The sequence below is a fragment of the Schistocerca serialis genome, chromosome 9 (genome assembly GCF_023864345.2).
Source record: "Schistocerca serialis cubense isolate TAMUIC-IGC-003099 chromosome 9, iqSchSeri2.2, whole genome shotgun sequence".
Taxonomy (NCBI): Eukaryota; Metazoa; Arthropoda; class Insecta; order Orthoptera; family Acrididae; genus Schistocerca; species Schistocerca serialis.
This window is the reverse complement of record NC_064646.1, coordinates 147,537,258-147,558,944: the sequence shown is the minus strand read 5'-3', so window position 1 is coordinate 147,558,944 and position 21,687 is coordinate 147,537,258. Positions and strand designations below refer to the sequence as shown.

General features: G+C 45.2%; 1 pseudogene; it reads right to left on the bottom strand.

The window, feature by feature from the left end:
• Positions 1-10,244: 10,244 nt before the first annotated feature.
• Positions 10,245-10,362, bottom strand: LOC126420312 (5S ribosomal RNA; annotated as a pseudogene).
• Positions 10,363-21,687: the final 11,325 nt, after the last annotated feature.

The window sequence follows — 21,687 nt, the reverse complement described above, 5'->3', positions numbered from 1 at the left end:
ACATAATCTCCCCCACGCTCAATGCAAGTCCTCCAGCGCATACAAAGTGCATAAATTCCTTTAGGAAAAAATTCTTTTGGTAGTCCGCACAACCACTCATGCACCGCGTGGCGTACCTCTTCATCAGAACGGAACTTCTTTCCATCCATTGCATCTTTGAATGGTCCAAACATATGGAAATCACTTGCGGCATGGTGTGGTGAGTATGGTGGATGAGGAAGACACTCAAAATGCAAGTCTGTGATTGTTGCAACTATTGTACGGGCAGTGTGGGGCCTTTCATTGTCATGTTGCAAGAGGACACCTGCTGACAGCAATCCACATCGCTTTGATTTGATTGCAGGCCGCAGATGATTTTTTAGGACATCTATGTATGATGCACTGGTGACAGTGGTCCCTCTAGGCATGTAATGCTCCAAAATGACACCTTTTTCGTCCCAAAAGAGAGTCAGCATAACCTTCCCTTCTGATGGTTCTGTTCGAAACTTCTTTGGTTTTGGTGATGAGGAATGGCGCCATTCCTTGCTCACTCTCTTCGTTTCCGGTTGGTGGAAGTGAACCCAGGTTTCGTCCCCAGTAACGATTCTTGCAAGGAAGCCATCACCTTCTCGTTCAAAGCGCCGAAGATGTTCTTCACAAGCATCAACACATCGTTCTCTCATTTCAGGAGTCAGCTGCCGTGGCACCCATCTTGCAGACACTTTGTGAAACTGGAGCACATCATGCACAGTGTGGTGTGCTGACCCATGACTAATCTGTGCCGGCCGGGGTGGCCGAGCGGTTCTAGGCACTTCAGTCTGGTACCGTGCGACCGCTACGGTCGCAGGTTTGAATCCTGCCTCGGGCATGGATGTGTGTGATGTCCTTAGGTTAGTTAGGTTTAAGTAGTTCTAAGTTCTAGAGGACTGATGACCTCCGCTGTTAAGTCCCATAGTGCTTAGAGCCATTTCTGAACTAATCTGTAAACATGCTGCAGTGTCATTCAGTGTCACTCGGAGTTTTTCCTTCACTATGGCTTCAACTGGTGCAATGTTCTGTGGAGTCACAACTCGTTGTGCCTGACCTGGACGAGGAGCATCTTCCACTGAAGTCACACCATTTGCAAACTTCCTACTCCATTCATAAACTTGCTGCTGTGACAAAAATGCATCACCGTACTGAAACTTCATTCGTCGATGAATTTCAATAGGTTTCACACCTTCAATACCCAAAAACCAATTAACAGAACGCTGTTCTTCCCTTACGCAAGTCGCAAGTGGGGCGTCCATTTTTATAATGATACTGCGATGGTATGTATCCATCTGCACTATGCTGCCATCTACAGGCCATTCTGCACGCTGTTTGTAGCACGCTTACCAAATTACAGTATAACGGTGGGAAATTTCGATTTGTTATTTCAAATTTAAGGTTTTGATTTGACTCACCCTCGTATATGAAAAGTATTCGAAATGTATTGTTAATTCTTCATTTATGAAGTGTTATGGCAAGTACATGTACAATCTTATATGTTATTGAAATCAGTCATGTAACGCGTGGACGGTAAAGCCTTACACCGTCAGTCGTAGACCATCTTGTACCTTGAAACATAAAAAAAGGCTTTTTACATGCAACATGTGATATATCCTGAGTTTGTTTAATGTCTTAACAATTTTAGCTGTCTTGCAAATGGATATTTGCTTTTATTTCCAATAGATTCAATTCCAAAATATGTTTAACCTGTAACGGTTTCTGACAATACTTGTACTTGATTTGATTTCACTTACTGAATTTTAGTATATATTATCGCGGCACTGTAACAGATAGACTATTAAATATACAGGGTGTTACAAAAAGGTACGGCCAAACTTTCAGGAAACATTCCTCACACACAAAGAAAGAAAATATGTTATGTGGACATGTGTCCGGAAACGCTTACTTTCCATGTTAGAGCTCATTTTATTACTTCTCTTCAAATCACATTAATCATGGAATGGAAACACACAGCAACAGAACGTACCAGCGTGACTTCAAACACTTTGTTACAGGAAATGTTCAAAATGTCCTCCGTTAGCGAGGATACATGCATCCACCCTCCGTCGCATGGAATCCCTGATGCGCTGATGCAGCCCTGGAGAATGGCGTATTGTATCACAGCCGTCCACAATACGAGCACGAAGAGTCTCTACATTTGGTACCGGGGTTGCGTAGACAAGAGCTTTCAAATGCCCCCATGAATGAAAGTCAAGAGGGTTGAGGTCAGGAGAGCGTGGAGGCCATGGATTTGGTCCACCTCTACCAATCCATCGGTCACCGAATCTGTTGTTGAGAAGCGTACGAACACTTCGACTGAAATGTGCAGGAGATCCATCGTGCATGAACCACATGTTGTGTCGTACTTGTAAAGGCTCATGTTCTAGCAGCACAGGTAGAGTATCCCGTATGAAATCATGGCGGTGAATCGAGGAAGTACAGTACATACTGACGAAACTAAAATGAGCTCTAACATGGAAATTATGCGTTTCCGGACACATGTCCACATAACATTTTTTCCTTATTTGTGTGTGAGGAATGTTTCCTGAAAGTTTGGCCGTACCTTTTTGTAACACCCTGTAGTATTGACAAGACTGTTCGATTACAACGCTTTTAAATTTGAATCGAATATTTATACATGATCAAATTGTATCTTACAACATGTTTTCACACTGGATCAAATCTTAGTTTTCCGGAGTAATTCAAATGGCTCTGAGCACTATGGGACTTAACATCTATGGTCATCAGTCCCCTAGAACTTAGAACTACTTAAACGTAACTAACCTAAGGACAACACACAACACCCAGTCATCACGAGGCAGAGAAAATCCCTGACCCCGCCGGGAATCGAACCCGGGAACCCGGGCGTGGGAAGCGGGAACGCTACGCACGACCACGAGATGCGGACTTTCCGGAGTAATTTTTGTAATTTCAGGAAAAGGTGGGAGCAAGTAAAAGATGAATGTTATAAGTTAAAAATGAAATAAGAAAATATGTTAAACTTATATAGCAGTGCAGGCTGGAGACGAAAGGGTGAAAAGTATTTTCTACGCAAACGACTAACTCACATACATCCGCACGTAAAGGGACCAGTGTGCGTGGAGAACACTCATTTCGAGAGGCGACTGAACCAGCCTCGTGGAATTTGTAACGGAACTGAAATGATGGTGGGCTGACAGTAATTTGGAGCCCGCGCGTCGGAAACGGGCGCGCTTGTGTGAGACTGCCAGGGAGTGCACCCTGATGCCATCCATTGGCGAAACTGGGAATTAGCGCTGCCTGTCAGACAATGCACTAAGCTCTCGGAGTCAAATGTATTCTTTTTCTTGGTAATTATAAGTTATTACTGTATGATTTAATGTTATAAAGCGCTAGTAGTAAATTATTATGACTGGTATGAACTCCAGGGTAATAAATATAAATATTCTTAAATACTAAATGATTTCGGTAAAAAGGTGGTAGGGGAACGCCCCCACTCTTGGTGATACGAGTGTAGTTAGAGGTAGCTGGAGACACAGGGACTGAACAATGGAATGGCCTGGGGAGTGTTGACGTGATCGGACGTGCGTAACTGTGCTCACGCAAAAGTGATTGTGCAACAGCGAAGAGGCGAATATCGGCGCCGTTTGTGGAGTAGAACGCGACGAATGGTTGTCGAAGCCGTCTCTATGCCACTGGGGCTGATTGTAAGAGTTCCTCCACCCAGATTTTATGGCGGACGTGCAGTAGATTATACGAGTGCTACAGCTCGTAGTTCCAGCCGCCATTAAGGGCATGAGGCGTGAAGAGCTGCGTTAGCCACATGCATCTCACCACCAGCACTGACACGTCTACCCAAGGCAAGACTGCTTGAATTGTTAAGTCGAACTTTGTATACATGTAAAAGGAGAATACCAGTTTTCTTTTATGCAAGTGCAGAGGACAGAATATAGTAATGAGTAAAATTACGACGCATGTTGTTCATTGTAAAGTGTAGTAACCTGAAACACAGTGTAGTGAAATCAGACTGAGGCCACCATCGCCTCTTTCATTTACAATTCTTTTGGTTGTAGAATACTTTAGCGTATAAGAATGTTGAAAAGAGGAATGGTCACACCAGAATGAGTCGCCTATTTATAGTTACTTAAATCTTTCTGAGTAACCTTTCAAGTAAAGTCACTTAACTAATTCTATATCAATTGTCCAAAGAGTAATATCCAAAATCATTAAATAAGTTGGAGGATAGAATTTTGTTAACCCAAGTTGCATAAGTTGTCTTGGTGGTAATTACCAAACCAACTCACAGAAATTGAGAGAGTATTTGCTTTGTAGAATCACCTAGAATGATCAGAAATAGTAATATTCAGAATTAAGTTTAAATTTGACTCAAGCCGTTTCACTTTGAATCGAGCTAAAAAATTGATTTATTCTTTTGCTCCTTCAGAGCTGGCGACCGTAGTTATAAGTATTTTCAGGAGGATTCGACGGTAAGTCTGCTGCTCTCGTCGTGCTGATAGGATTATCCACTGCTGCTAGCAGTGGTGATTGGATACATAAGCTCACTACCAAGTTAAGTGGGTCAGGTAGGCAGTGTTACCGTGTGAACTGTAGGGCACTGTAGGCCGTGGATCGAACTCGTTCAATCATCACAGCTCTTTGGGAAATAGTCCGGTTAGGAGTGTACTAAGCATTAGGTAAATACTGGCGAGTAACGGTCAAAAATGTATACGCAAGTGAATTTAGCAATGTCCATGTAGCACCTAATTAATGTGGTGCAATGGCGAGGGTAGGAGTGGAGTAAAAGTGAGCTGAGCGTGTGGCAGCTGTGCTGTATTCAAAGATTAACAACGTGAATTCACTACTACCTCTTACCATTAGGACTGAGCTATTTACGGTTAAAATACGTAGCAGTAAGCGCAAAGGCGTGACAGCTACAAGTCCGTATTGGCTTTATACATACGGAATTAGGAAGCGGGTCATTCCGTCAGTGGAGGGGGTTAAAACAACCGAGTCAGTTGAGAACATACCCCATTTACTGATGGAAAGATTCGGCGGTTCGGTCGCAAATTCCCAAACCAGCAATGACACTTGACATTTTACATGGATATGTGTGTAGTGTGGAATCAAGTTTGTGCTGTATGATATTGAGGGAGAGGTTTCGGCACATAGTCCCCTCCTCTAGAATAGCACCAGCGGGACTGTGCAGCTTAACATCCGCATCCAACGGACGGATCACCTTCACCACTACCACATGCCCTCACTTCATGAGACAGTGTAGAAAGCTTTCTAATTTAATTATTCAGGGCATTAGTGCAAAGTCTGGTGATCAGCAACCTTAAGTCGCCACCTCTCCTCAAATCTCTGGCCAAATACTGGCGGTGGACATTAGGCTTCGAACTGGATACCTCTTGAATGAGATTTTCACTCTGCAGCGGAGTGTGCGCTGATATGAAACTTCCTGGCAGATTAAAACTATGTGCCGGACCGAGACTCGAACTCGGGACCTTTGCCTTTCGCGGGCAAGTGCTCTGCCAACTGAGCTACCCAAGCACGACTCACACCCCGTCCCCACAGCTTTACTTCTGCCAGTACCTCGTCTCCTGCCTTCCAAACTTAACAGAAGCTCTCCTGCGAAACTTGCAGAACTAGCACTTCTGAAAGAAAGGATATTGCGGACACAGTTTTAATCTGCCAGGAAGTTTCATATCAGCGCACAATCTGCTGCAGAGTGAAAATCACATTCTGGAAACATCCCCCAGGCTGTGGCTAAGCTATGTCTCCGCAATATCCTTTCTTTCAGGAGTGCTAGTTCTGCAAGGTTCGCAGGAGAGCTTCTGTAAAGTTAGGAAGGTAGGAGACTAGGTACTGGCAGAAGTAAAGCTGTGAGGACGGGGCGTGAGTCTTGCTTGGGTAGCTCAGTTGGTAGAGCACTTGCCCGCGAAAGGCAAAGGTCCCGAGTTCGAGTCTCGGTCCGGCACACAGTTTTAATCTGCCAGGAAGTTTTTGGACACCTCTTACTTGATGCTCCACTACAGTGGGGCTCTGTAGTGAGGCGAGTTGAGATCGACGAAGATGTATTGCGTTCTGACGGGAATGTGAGAACTACAAGCAAACTGTCGTGGTACAACACTAAAACAAACACGTCGCAAACATGGCACGTCAATTTGAGATCTCTGAGTTGCCCGCAGTAGTGCACGTGGATGGGTGTCTTTGGTGCAGTAATGCTGACAGTGTCTTTTGTGCACTTGGTACACAGACTTCGACTCTTACTGTAGCATAACAGCACATTAAAGACATTTGGAAAACATTACGATTGAGATGATCATTATTAGATTGTGTACTAGCCACAATAGCCTTGACGATGACTACACGTTGGATGTCTCTCGCATTGGTTGACGCCTTGGAGACTGTTCCAGGAGGGAGCGAGGATCGTTACTTTCTCATAATTTTGCGAGAATCGAGACACTTTTATCGGATTTGTCGACCTATAATAAAGTTTGACACTCTAAAATGTTGCAAGATGTTTGAAATCCTTAGAAAAATAAACATAAGCTGTAGGGAAACGCGGTTAGTACGTAATATGTACAGGAACCAACAGGAAGCAATAAGACAGGAAGACAACGAGAGAAATACTCGAAAAGAAAAGGTCTAAAACAAGGTACATTCTCTCTCTTCTACTGGTCAATCTGTGTATCGAAGGAGTAATGAAGGAAATAAAACAAAAATTCAGAAGTGGGATTGAAATTCAAGTGAAAGTACATCAACGAGAAGGTTCGTATAAGACATTGCTACCCTCAGTAAAAGTGAGGATGAATTCAGAACCATTGGAATGGAAGAAACAACATATTGACATTGTAAGGGAAGAAAGACGGAAGTACTGAGGTGCAGCAGAAATGAGATTCGCGAAAAACTTGAGATAAAAACTGGGGATCACGTAGCATATGAAGTGAAGGAAACTATGTTAAGTTTGAAACAAAATAACGTATGGCAGACGAAGGAAGGATACAAGAAGCAGATTACCTCAGCCAAAGACAGCGTTCCACACCAAAAGAAGTACACTATCTGATCAAAATCATCGGGACACCCCCACGTGACACGGAATTGACCACTAGATGAGAAGAGAGGTGAATATAGAAGTTTAAAAGGAGACGGGGAGAATTCTGTGGTCAGCAGAGAAGCAGTAATAGCAGTCTGGGTCGATCATAGTCACTGGAAGTCATTTTATTTATTTATTTACACGTCAAGTTCTGTAGAACCAAATTGAGGAGCAAATCTCCAAGGTCATGGAACGTGTCAGTGCTTGAAATTACAACATAAAAGTAATAATACATAAAAATAAAATTTATGAAACCGAAAAAAGTCAAGCCATAAATGTAAGTAAACGCAATCAACAATACAACAAGAATCAGCTTGATTTTTCAAGGAACTCCTCGAAAGAATAGAAGGAGTGACTCATGAGGAAACTCTTCAGTTTCGATTTGAAAGCGCGTGGATTACTGCTAAGATTTTTGAATTCTGGTGGTACCTTATTGAAAATCGATGCAGCGGTATACTGCTCATCTTTCTGCACAAGAGTTAAGGAAGTCCGATCCAAATGCAGGTTTGATTTCTGCCGAGAATTAACTGAGTGAAAGCTGCTTATTCTGTGGAATAAGCTAATATCGTTAACAAGAAATGACATATTGAGAGGCCATTGTCAAAATATCCAGACTCGTGAACAGGGGTCGACAAGAGGTTCGTGAACTTACACCACTTATTGCCCGAACCGCCCGTTTCTGAGGCAAAATATCCTTTTAGAATGAGAAGAGTTACCCCAAAATATAGTACCATACGACATAAGCGAATGGAAATAAGTAAAGTAGACTAGTTTTCGTGTCAGACGATCACTCACTTCAGATGCGATTCGAATACTAAAAATGGGAGCATTAAGGCTTTGGACAAGATCCTGAAAGTGGGCTTTCCACGACAGTTTACTATCTATCTGAGCATCTAGAAATTTGAACTGTTCAGTTTCACTAATCATATGCCCATTCTGCGAAATTAAAACGTCAGGTTTTGTTAAATTGTGTGTTAGAAACAGTAAAAGCTGAGTCTTACTGTCATCTAGCGTTAGTTTATTTTCTACAAGCCATGAGCTTATGTCATGAACTGCACTATTTGAAACTAAGCCAATGTTGCACACAACAACCTTCACTACCAAACTAGTGTCATCAGCGAACAGAAATATTTTAGAGTTACCCGTAATACTAGAGGGCATATCATTTATATAAATAAGGAACAGGAGTGGCTCCAACACTCATCCCTGGGGCATCCCCCCACTTGATCGTACCCCAATCAGACCCCACATTACAGCCACTCTCAACACTGTGAATAATGACCTTTTGCTGTCTGTTGCTAAAGTAAGAGGTGAACCATTTGTGAGCTACTCCCTGTATTCTGTAATGGTCCAACTTCTGGAGCAATATTTTCTGATCAACACAATCAAACGCCTTAGTTAAATCAAACAGATGTGCCTAACGTTCGAAACCTTTTGTTTAATCCATCCAGTACCTCACAGAGAAAAGAGAATATAGCATTTTCAACTGTTAAACAACTTCTAAAGCCGAACTGTACATTTGATAGTAAATCGTGTGATATAAAATGATCAATTATCCTTACGTATGCAGCCTTTTCAATAACTTTAGCAAACCCTGATGGCATAGAAATAGGTCTAAAATTGTCTACGTTATACCTTTATCCCTTTTTATAAAGCGACTTCACTACTGAGTACTTTAATCGTTCAGGAAACTGACCGTTCCTAAAGGAAAACTTACAAATATGGTTAAGTAAAGAGCTAACATATGCAGCACAGTACTTCAATATTCTACTAGGCACTCCATCAAATCCATGAGAGCCCTTAGTCTCCAGTGAATTAATTACTGACTCAATCTCCCCCTTGTCTGTATCATAGAGGAGTATTTCAGACATCATTCTCGGAAAGGCATTTGCCAAGAAAGTTATATGATTCCCTGTAGAAACTAAATTTTTATTTAGTTCACCAGCAATGCTCAGAAAATGATTGTTAAATACTGTACATATATGTGATTTATCAGTAACAGAAATATTTTTAGTACGAACTGAGTTTATAACGTCGACCTTGTGCTGTTGACCAGACACTTCCTTCACAAATGACCATATGGTTTTAATTTTATCCTGTGGATTAGCTAATCTATTTGCATACCACATACTCTTTGCCTTCCTAATAACATTTTTAAGCATCTTACAGCACTGTTTGTAATGGGCTACTGTAGCTTGATTGTGTCTACTTGTAACAAATGCTAAGGGACATTTCGACCCTTCGGGAGCTACCGAAGTCGACTGTTCGTGATGTGATCAGGGACTGTGGAACATTGTGGAAGGTGGTTGTATAAAATCGCATGAAATCAGCAGAAGGAATCACTTGTGAGCTACCAAGTGCTACTAGTAGTCCAGTGACCCTGCGTAGGGAGTTAAAAAAACGGGGTACAATGAGCGAGAAATTCTTCATAAGTCACACTTTCTGAGGTCAGTGCTAAGCGACAGTATAAGTGGTGTAAAATACGACGCCACTGGACAGTGGGTGACTGAACACCAGTAATTTGAACTGATGGATCATGCCAGAACGTTGCCTGCCATCATGTGTGGTGCCAAAAGTGAAGCTTGGAGGAGGTAGTGTTACGGTAGGCGGTGTTTTCTGTGGTGAGGTATGGTCCCCTTTTTTGTTCAAGTAAACGCTAAACTGGAAATGATATGAACACATTTTAAGCATTGTGTACTGCATACGGTAGAAGAACAATTCGGAGACGATGACTGTTTGCATTAGGACGATAATGAACCATGTAGAACGGCAGTATCTGTGAGGCAATGGTTTGTGGACATTAACATTCCTGGAATGGACGGTGGTGACCAGAGTGCCGACCTGAAGCCAATGGAATACCTTTGGGACGAATTACAATGTCGACTTCAGTCCAGACCTAACGTCCCACATCGCTACCTTCTCTCCTTTCGGCTATTGAGGAAGAAAGTGCCCCAGCACCCAGTTGATTAGCACTCCGTCTTCAGGCCACCAGGACCATCCGACCGCCGTGTCATCCTCAGTTTAGGATGCGGATAGGAGGGGCGTCTGGTCAGCACACCGCTCTCCCGGTCGTAATGATGGTTTTCTTTGACCGGAGCCGCTACTATTCGGTCGAGTAGCTCCTCAATTGGCATCACGAGGCTGAGTGCACCTCGAAAAATGGCAACAGCGCATGGCGGCCCGGATGGTCACCCATCCAAGTGCCGGCCACGCCCGACAGCGCTTAACTCCGGTGATCTAACGGGAACCGGTGTATCCACTGCGGCAAGGCCGTTGCCTACCCAGTTGATTAATGTCTGTTAATAGGTGTCCGGATACTTTTGATCAAATAGTGTAATCTAGCATGAAACATAACCATCAACTTGACAACGAAATTCCTTAAAATGTATGGCAGGGGTACGGCAGTTTATGGAAGTGATTTATGGACTGGGGGAAAACTGGAAAAGAGAGGAGTGGTTAACAGAGGGGTGCTGAATATTAAATGGACATAAGAAATGAGGAGGTTATACGCAAAATCGCCGAGGAAAGGAAGATTTGGAAAACACTAATCAGAACAAAAAATATGAGGATGATAGGGCCTGTCTTACGACATCAGGGAATTACCTGCATGGTACTAAAGTGAGATATGGAGGTGAATATATTGCGGGGATACAGTCTGGAACACATAAAGCAATAACTGAGGGTGCTGGGTGCATGTTTTACTCTGATACGAAGGGGTTTCCGCAGAAGAGGACGCTGCAGTGACCTTAATCAAATCAGTCAGAAGTCGGATGGCCTACAAACGAAAAGGAAATTGGGTTTCAACACTCAGTCGACGACGAGGTTCAAAGCAAAATTGCCCAAGGACATCTAACATGTTCACCAGCTGCCCAGGTCAAAGACCTCTCGGCAGTTTGTGGGTCAAACCCATCTGATGTCAGAATGTGTGTCGTCAGCTTCAAGAAATTGCTCTGGATGGTGAGCGACCCAGAAGACATACTCTCCTAATATAGAGGCCGCGACAGGAACCAAGAACAGTGGAGTAGAGCTGTGTTCAGAGAAGGGTAGCAATTTGGTCTGGAGGCTGTTTCTCGCTGTCAATTTATTTGGTTCGTCTCTGGTGCGTGTTACAATACCAAATGTTACAAAATGTGACCGATGTGGTAGCGCGATAGTTCTCATCGAGGGCAGCAACGTATTAGGTGTACATCTGCCACGGCATATCCCATAGTGAGATACAGACCTCATTGCGCGAGGCCTGCTTTTAGCGAGACAGCCGTGAATCCCGTCCCATAAAACTTTCGATGACATGATGATGATTATCGTCCATTAACGGCTTTTTTCTCAGTACTCGTCAGATTCGACAAACTCTGGAACCGAGGACAGTCACACACATCTGCTATGTTGTTGGTTCCCTTACATATACTTTTAATGTGAATAGATATCAGAAATCTAGAGGCTGTAGGTTGCAATTAAAGCGCATAACACTGTTTCGTTGATTATAAACCCCATATGGTATTGCTGCCTCAAACGATGTTTGACGCAGCTCATGTTCAATGTGGAGAAGTTGTACGACGCCGGCGAGCCAATGGAATCCACCTAGGGTGGATGTTAGATGCCCACACGAAAGCTAATGAACAGTTTTGGCGAAAGAGAATCGCCGATAAACTGGGAGGAAATACGAAGTGCGAAGAAGCAGCAACATTTCTCACCGTTAGTCCAGTAACATGTTACCTCTGACCTATTATGGCACAAATAGGACGAAAACTGGTGACTCTGGCACTACAGAAGAGGAAACGTCGAATAGTTAAATAGAACTGCACATACAAGAGGTTTCATTATTATCCGCTGCTTGTCTTTCATCGGCGATCCTCTAAGGCTCACTTTTTCGTCACGAGATACGCATTTCAGCGATACGCAAAGCGTCTGGAGAGTCACAGCCTGCGACATTTACTGTCCAGGTTGACTCCAGCGTGGCGTCGTTCAATGTTGGCTACCTGACGACCCCCCGATCAAGAAAGTTTTGTAACGTATGTACTGGCAAGTGCTATTGCATTTAGGGACCCATTGGGAGCAACTGAATCATAGTTAATCCTCTGCCAAGGCCAAATGTTCTGAGTTGATCTGTGAAATTGGTTACATTTCTTTAGTTTGCGGTATGCAGTTCCCTATTAGCTGTTTTTCCTTCTAGTAATCTTGTTTTTGTTGGTTTACCTTCAGCATTGTGGCACCCAACTATCATAAAACGATTGAATTTTCTCATGTTGAGAAATGAGAAGGAGCGATCTGTTTTACTTGGTAAAAACATTCTAAAGCTAAGAACACACAAACTTTTGTTTATTTTCAGCAACCAGTTTCAACTGACTTTGAAGACCTGAAGATAATAGTCTGTCGAAATCGGTTGTTGAAAATAAAGAAATATTTATGCGATCTTTGCTTTAGAATGCTTTTTATCATAAAGTGGCTGATACGACAAGAGAGTCCCAACAGTAGAAATGATATCCTGGAAAATCATATGCACCTTCCTCGTAGTATGTATGGGTATGACATCCAATGAGTATTAACGCCTCACTACTTAGCACTGACCTGGTAGACGAGCACTTACAAAATGAAGACATCACACGTCTACAGTGGTCAGCACACTCCCCAGTCTTAGGTTGAATGCTAGCAGCCGTTAACATCACTTTCACAGGCTATTACTGACAAACAGATAGAGCTTGTCCAACAATGGGAGGCATCACCACAAGACATGCTGGATGGCCTGATTCACAATATGGGGAATCGTTGTACACCATGTACTGGTTTGTAATGGAATCACACTGTGTAAAGACAGTCTGTATGCCAGCGGTAAACCACTCATGACCTGCTGCAGGTACACTACTGGCCATTAAAATTGCTACACCAAGAAGAAATGCAGATGATAAACGGGTATTGGACAAATATATTATACTAGAACTGACATGTGATTACATTTTCACGCAATTTGGGTGCATAGATCCCGAGAAATCAGTACCCAGAACAACCACCTCTGGCCGTAATAACGGCCTTGATACGCCTGGGCATTGAATCAAAACAGAGATTGGATGGCGTGTACAGGTACAGCTGCCCATGCAGCTTCAACACGATACCACAGTTCATCAAGAGTAGTGACTGGCGTATTGTGACGAGCCAGTTGCTCGGCCACCATTAATCAGACGTTTTCAGTTGGGGAGAGAGCTGGAGAATGTACTGGCCAGGGCAGCATTCGATCATTTTCTGTATTCAGAAAGGGCCGTACAGGACCTGCAACATGCGATCGCGCATTATCCTGCTGAAATGGAGGGTTTCACAGGGATCGAACGAAGGATAGAGCCACGGGGCGCAACACATCTGAAATGTAACGTTCACTGTTCAAAGTGCCGTCAAGGCGAACAAGAGGTGACCGAGACGTGTAACCAATGGCACCCCATACCATCACGCCGGGTGATACGCCAGTATGGCGACGACGAATACACGCTTGAAATGTGCGTTCACCGCGATGTCGCCAAACACGGATGCGACCATCATGATGCTATAAACAGAACCTGCATGCATCCAAAAAATGACGTTTTGCCATTCGTGCACCCAGGTTCGTCGTTGAGTACACCATCGTAGGCCCTCCTGTCTGTGATGCAGCGTCAAGGGTAACCGCAGCCGCGGTCTTCGAGCTGATAGTCCATGCCACTGCAAACGTCGTCGAACTGATCGTGCAGATGGTTGTTGTCTTGCAAACGTCCCCATCTTTTGACTCAGGTATCGAGACGTGGATGCACGATCCGTTACAGCGATGCGGGTAAGATGCCTGTCATCTCGACTGCTAGTGATACGAGGCCGTTGGGATCCAGCACGGCGTTCCGTTTTACCCTCCTGAACCCACCGATTCCGTATTCTGCTAAAAGTCGTTGGATCGCGACCAACGCGAGCAGCAATGTCGCAATACGATAAACCGCAGTCGCGATAGGCAACAAACGTGATGGTACGCATTTCTCCTCTCTACACGAAGCATCACAACACCGTTTCACCAGTCAACGCCGGTCAACTGCTGTTTGTGTATGAGAAATCGGTTGGAAACTTTCCTCATATCCGCACGTTGTAGGTGTCGCCACCGGCGCCAACCTTGTGTGAATGCTCTGAAAAGCTAATCATTTGCGTATCACAGCATCTTCTTCCTGTCGGTTAAATTTCGCGTCTGTAGCACGTTATCTTCGTGGTGTAGCAATTTTAATTTCCAGTAGTGTATTTCGGTGTAACGTGTGCGTAGCAGTGTGCTGACAGGGCACATTTTCCTGCACCCGTTATCACTATGCATCATGGTGCGTACCCAGTGAGATCCATTTGAGCGATGTCACCACATTCCATTTAATGTAAGATATCCTTGTTTTATCGCCTGTCACAATATGGAAAAAATATCTCTTTCTATTCTTCCGATATTGATAAACCACAGACATCGAAATTATTTTAACTTGATGACACAAAGATAAAGCTGTATGACGAGAAAGAATACAAACGTAGGTGTGTTCATACCACTACGCTAGAGATTCCACGGATAACACGAAAAAATAAACCACATTCAGTAGCAAAAGAAGAAATACACTCCTGGAAATGGAAAAAAGAACACATTGACACCGGTGTGTCAGACCCACCATACTTGCTCCGGACACTGCGAGAGGGCTGTACAAGCAATGATCACACGCACGGCACAGCGGACACACCAGGAACCGCGGTGTTGGCCGTCGAATGGCGCTAGCTGCGCAGCATTTGTGCACCGTCGCCGTCAGTGTCAGCCAGTTTGCCGTGGCATACGGAGCTCCATCGCAGTCTTTAACACTGGTAGCATGCCGCGACAGCGTGGACGTGAACCGTATGTGCAGTTGACGGACTTTGAGTGAGGGCGTATAGTGGGCATGCGGGAGGCCGGCTGGACGTACCGCCGAATTGCTCAACACGTGGGGCGTGAGGTCTCCACAGTACATCGATGTTGTCGCCAGTGGTCGGCGGAAGGTGCACGTGCCCGTCGACCTGGGACCGGACCGCAGCGACGCACGGATGCACGCCAAGACCGTAGGATCCTACGCAGTGCCGTAGGGGACCGCACCGCCACTTCCCAGCAAATTAGGGACACTGTTGCTCCTGGGGTATCGGCGAGGACCATTCGCAACCGTCTCCATGAAGCTGGGCTACGGTCCCGCACACCGTTAGGCCGTCTTCCGCTCACGCCCCAACATCGTGCAGCCCGCCTCCAGTGGTGTCGCGACAGGCGTGAATGGAGGGACGAATGGAGACGTGTCGTCTTCAGCGATGAGAGTCGCTTCTGCCTTGGTGCCAATGATGGTCGTATGCGTGTTTGGCGCCGTGCAGGTGAGCGCCACAATCAGGACTGCATACGACCGAGGCATACAGGGCCAACACCCGGCATCATGGTGTGGGGAGCGATCTCCTACACTGGCCGTACACCACTGGTGATCGTCGAGGGGACACTGAATAGTGCACAGTACATCCAAACCGTCATCGAACCCATTGTTCTACCATTCCTAGACCGGCAAGGGAACTTGCTGTTCCAACAGGACAACGCACGTCCGCATGTATCCCGTGCCACCCAACGTGCTCTAGAAGGTGTAAGTCAACTACCCTGGCCAGCAAGATCTCCGGATCTGTCCCCCATTGAGCATGTTTGGGACTGGATGAAGCGTTGTCTCACGCGGTCTGCACGTCCAGCACGAACGCTGGTCCAACTGAGGCGCCAGGTGGAAATGGCATGGCAAGCCGTTCCACAGGACTACATCCAGCATCTCTACGATCGTCTCCATGGGAGAATAGCAGCCTGCATTGCTGCGAAAGGTGGATATACACTGTACTAGTGCCGACATTGTGCATGCTCTGTTGCCTGTGTCTATGTGCCTGTGGTTCTGTCAGGGTGATCATGTGATGTATCTGACCCCAGGAATGTGTCAATAAAGTTTCCCCTTCCTGGGACAATGAATTCACGGTGTTCTTATTTCAATTTCCAGGAGTGTATTTAGTGATACACTTCGCTTGCAAATTTCAGAAGGTTCTGTGATGATTTACGCTTTTAATTCATAAATTTAGGGATGACAAACGCCCATGTGACTGCTAACTTACCTTTTTGATTGGCTCGGCGAAAAATCGAAAGAGCCGCTGTACCATATTGGGCAGAGGTGGCTCAGGAACGGACCATTGGCCGCTGCCCTGCTCTGCTGAGGAAGACAATTCCGGGCTGTCGAACCGTTCGCTGCTGAACTCTCGGTCAGGCAAGGGGCTGTCATCCGACCACTCCTCTGGCGCGCTTCGTCTGTTGTCGACTGTCCAGGAATGCTCGTCGGGTTCCCCTGTGCGGTCCCCGACGCCGTACAGGCTTCTTCCGGTGTAGTGATTGCTTACGGCCTGATGATGCATGCTCACCCTTGCAAAATTTTTCTTCGTTGGCCATTCGAAAGGTAGAACAATGTCTTCGACGCCTTCTCGCCATTTGTTAGCCGTCCTGGAACTGTCTGCCTTGGATCTCCAGGGGTCAGTACGTGAATTTGATATTATGACGTCTTCAGGATGCGTTGTCGGTTTCATGTCATGACTCTCATATAAAATTTGTTGCTTCTGTGGCGACTGACGTACTTCTAAGTTCCATTCTCCCCTTGCTGAAGCATCAGCATCGTAAATGAAGCGAGCCGTTGGTAATCCAAGTGGTACTGTCCTCTTCTCTGTTTCATCTGCCGCAAGTACACCTTGCTGCACATGTTCACCCCATTGTTGCTTGTGAGCGTCATGCACTTTGTAAGAAGTTTCATCTGTGACAGTTCCCCAAGTAATTGGTTTGGTCCTCTCAAAGGGCCTCTGGATTCTAAAGGAGCCATCAGTAGCTCCACCAGCGTGAACAAATGTTCCATAAAGGTTCATCTCATTCCCATGTACCACTTTGGAGCCCCATGGAACTTCAGCAGCTTCCACAGGGAAAGGTTTGGAATCTATTAGGTCCTGATTTTCTATGGCACCCTCCCCCTCACTACTGTGATGTTCTGGTGTTACCTTTTGGTTTACATGGGCTTCATGTGATTGAACTTTGAGATCATCAAAAGATTCATATTCAGATTCCTCTCCTGATCCCCATTTCAAATCCAGCGCTTTGGAGACAGAACCATCCACATGAACTGGATGGCTCTCAGTTTTTATACGTTCATACAGAACAGTGTATTGGTCCCAAGGTCCATTGTCAGGTGTTTCTTCCTCAGGAATCTCCCCTGACTTCCATTCCATTTCAGCCTCTTTAGCTGCAAAACCTGGAGAATGGACTGGGTATGTTGCAGCTGAAGTACCACTTTCACCCTTCCGTGCGTCAGAGTAGTAAGACCACGCCGTGATTGGTTTATAAGAGAAATCATATGTACGATCTTTTACTTGATCGAAAGAATCAGAATCCCTCTCCTCCTCTCGAGCAGTTTGTTCCATCTTCCAAGGTTCTTCAGCTACTTGGCCAGCAAAATTCTCTGACTGGACCATGTCCTCATGCGATTTTAATGCACCTATCATATCCTTCCACGCCTCAGCATACTGTTCCCATTTCCGATTCCCATAGGATTCATCTGCATAAATGCTGACCTGATCAGAAGGTTCTGTGTTCCATTTTTCTTTTTCATTATCTACTTCCGCCTGCCACGATACTTCACCTGCTTCACCTGAGAACTTATCATTGTGTAACGAACCATCATAAATTTTTGTCGAGTCAAATGAATTTTTCACTCCAGTTACACGATGCCCAAATATGCGCTGTTGCTTGTCATAGGATACCGCTACATGATCACTGATGCGATCCTGAGGTTCAGCTTCCCATTCTTCTGTACCAGACAAGGCTTTTATACTCCAAGGCATATCAGATACTTTCGTGGGAAAATTGTCTGGATGGGTGACGTTCTTATGTGTCTGTAAGGCAGCAGGATCATCGTCCCATTCGGTGTTATGTTTCTCGTTTACTGTCTGCTGCATGTCAGAGAATTCTCCTACAGAAGAAATGGCATGATCAGTGACTTCTGAATCCCATTTTGACTTCTCGGACGTAAACTCAGCGGTTTGCAACATTACAGTCTCTTCAGATGGGATGTTGGCTGACTCAACCAAGTTTTTACTGCATTTTCTTGGCTCCAATGCTTCGTATCCCAATTTCTGGTTTCTTACAGATTCATTGTCAACACGAGTAGGATCATGAGGTTCAGAAGCCATGTGTTCGATCACTCCTACTTTAGTTTCATCTGTTTCAGCATCAAAGGTATTGGAATGAACTAGGTCCGCCTGATCTTTCATATCTCTAAATCCTTCAACACTAGTAGGATCATAAGGTTCCGAACCCACGTGTTCGCCCACTTCCAATTTTGTGTCGTCTGTTTCAGCAGCAAAGTTATAGGAATGAATTGGGTTCACCTGACCGTTTACATCTCCCAATCTTTCCTTACATCTACTGATATAGTGTCCCCACTCATCTTTTTCTTTTGGGTAGTGCCTTTCAGCAACACGATCAAGTGGTACAGAGTGCAATTTCTCACCATCAGGCACTGTTTCTGTCTTTTGTGGCAATTCATCCATTTGCACAGGGAAATTCTCAGAATGGACATGGACCTTATGGGTTTGTATACCATCAGAAACGTAATCCCACTCAGTACTGTGCTGTTCATGCTCAGGCTTCTCTTTTCTGTAGAATTCTTCTATTGGAACAACGGCGTGAGCAAAGGGCTCAGAATGCCATCCCTCCCGACCAGGTGCTACTTCTATTTTACTTGGGATTTCGGCTGGTTCCTCGGCTTTGTTTTTGAACTCTGTGTCCACTATTTCTCCTATGCCATGGTAGCTGACGTCGTGTTTATGACCACAGGAGCAACCTTCGTGCGGATGATGGCTCCTGCCATTCCAAGCCAGAACGTGCGATGGTTTTCCATAAGTCCAGTCGCTGTACTCAGGGTCTTCTAGAGTTTCTTCCCAGGACTTGTGATCATCTTCTTGCTCATCTGAAGAACCGCGATAGTGGTAGTGTTTTTCACAGTTTCTGGAAATGCTTCCCAGAGTTTTCCACTGTTTCCTTCCATTCCACATTTGATGTAACTTGGATTGTCCATTTATATCAGAGGGAGAAGGACTGTCAAGTAACTTATCAGACAGTGAAACAGGTACATGCGGTGTACTACGGTACCATGTCTGTGGTAAGGCATGTGCAGAATTTTCTAGGTTTCTCGGAAATACATAGTCCCCATCGACACCATCATTTGACAACCAGTCGGAAGTTGCTCCTTGAAGTGAATGATAATCCAGGGACATGTCGTCGCGATAGCTTGAATCGCCGATAGCTGAATGCAGATTGGACATGTCGTCAAACTTTGCAGAAGATTCCGTGCTCCACAGCGGTCGCTCTCGTTCCAGCCAACTATGTAATCCACCTCCTGTGGAGTCCCCCTGAAAGTGAGGAACCAACTGTGGCTCGATCTCTTTGTCTTCGTACAATATCCTCCTGCATACGGAGCTGTGGAAGCGATCTTCTTCAGGCATCAGTAAGCAGTCAGTTCTAAGTATACACCAAGGTGCCTCTCCAGCTGGCGAAATGTTCTCTGGATACCATTCATTGGAGTTGGGGTCATCGTCGGTAACGAAGTGGTCGATATCCCGATGTAAGGACGAGTCTCGCCGTTTTTCTTTTGACATTGCTGACGCCAGGTCTACCTGTGGAAGAATTTGATCAAGTAAGTATCCAAAAAGCGATAGTTTGAATTGTTATTTATTCGTTTATTATATGAATTTCATTATTATTTTATTATTATTAAATGGTGTGGACCGGATTATGTAAAGTGGCCAACAACAGACAGTAGTTATAAGAGTCTCAGTTCATGAAAGGGAAACAGTAGTGGGAAAGAAGAGAGACGGGATGCTAGACTACTCCACATATTATTGAGCCTCATTTAGAAAGTAACGCAACCCTTTTTTTCTCGGTCAGTTTCAGTTGAAAAAATGCAGAATTTTTTGTGAAGCATCATAGAATATTCCCGCTTCAGCCCCTTTAGTGTCATGAAGTTCCGATAAATGTTGACGTTATATGTAGCCTTCAAAATGGTGTCTGAGACGGATGTGCGTGCGAAGCAGAGAGCTGTCATCGGGTTTATTTGGGAGGAAAACCAGAACATCGTAGATGTTGATAGGCGCTTGCATAATGTCTACGGAGATCTGACACTGAACAAACGCACGGTTAGTGGTTGCACGAGGAGTCTTGTCATCATCGCAACAAGGTCGCGCAAACCTGACCGATCTCCCGCGTGCGGTCGGCCACACATAGCTGTGACTCTTTCGATATTGGAACGTGCGTACACTCTCATTCGAGGTGATCGAGGATCACTATCTAACACCTCGTAGCAAAACTGGACGTCTTTGTTGGTAGTGCCGACACACTCGTCCACCAGTGGGGGTACTCAAAGTTGTGTGCCCACTGGTTTCGTCGCCGCCTAACACAAGACCATAAAAGCCGGCCGTGGTGGCCGAGCGGTTCTAGGCGCTTGAGTCTGGAAGCACGCGACCGCTACGGTCGCAGGTTCGAATCCTGTATCGGGCAGGGATGTGTGTGATGTCCTTACGTTCGTTAGGTTTAAGTAGTTCTAAGTTATAGGGGACTGATGACCTCAGATGTTAAGTCCCATAGTGCTCAAAGCCATTTGAACCAAGACCATAAAGAGCAACGAAGGACCATCTGTGCGGAATTGGAAATGAGCGTTTGGCGTCATTGGCCGAGAGGCCCCTTGCGGGGCAGGTCCGGCCGCCTTGGTGCAGGTCATATTACATTCGACGCTACATTGGGCGAACTGCGCGCCGGATAGGGATAAAATGATGATGAAGACAGTACAACACCCAGTCCCTGAGCGGAGAAAATCCCCGACCTAGCCGGGAATCGAACCCGGACCCGTCAAGCTGACCATTCAGCTATCGGGGCAGATTGTGCGGAATTGCATGCGCGTTACGATGCTGATCGTGATAATTTTTTGTCCGATATTGTCACAGGCGATGAAACGTGGGTTCATCACTTCGAACTGCAAACAAAACGACAATCCATGGAGTGGCGCTATACTGCCTTTCCTCTGAAGAAAAAGTTCAAAGCCACACCCTCAGTCGGTAAAGCCATGAAGACGGTCTTTAGGGGCCCTGAAGAGGTTATTAACACTGCTGGCCATTAAAATTGCTACACCACGAAGATGACGTGCTACAGACGCGAAATTTAACCCACAGGAAGAAGATGCTGTGATATGCAAATGATTAGCTTTTCAGAGCATTCACACAAGGTTGGCACCGGTGGCGACACGTACAACGTGCTGACATGAGGAAAGTTTCCAACCGATTTCTCATACACAAACAGCAGTTGACCGGCGTTGCGCGGTGAAACGTTGTTGTGATGCCTCGTGTAAGGAGGGGAAATGCGTACCATCACGTTTCCGACTTTGATAAAGGTCGGATTGTAGCCTATCGTGATTGCGGCTTATCGTATCGCGACATTGCTGCTCGCGTTGGTCGAGATCCAATGCTTTTTAGCCGAATAAGGAATCGGTGGGTTTAGGAGGGCAATACGGGACGCC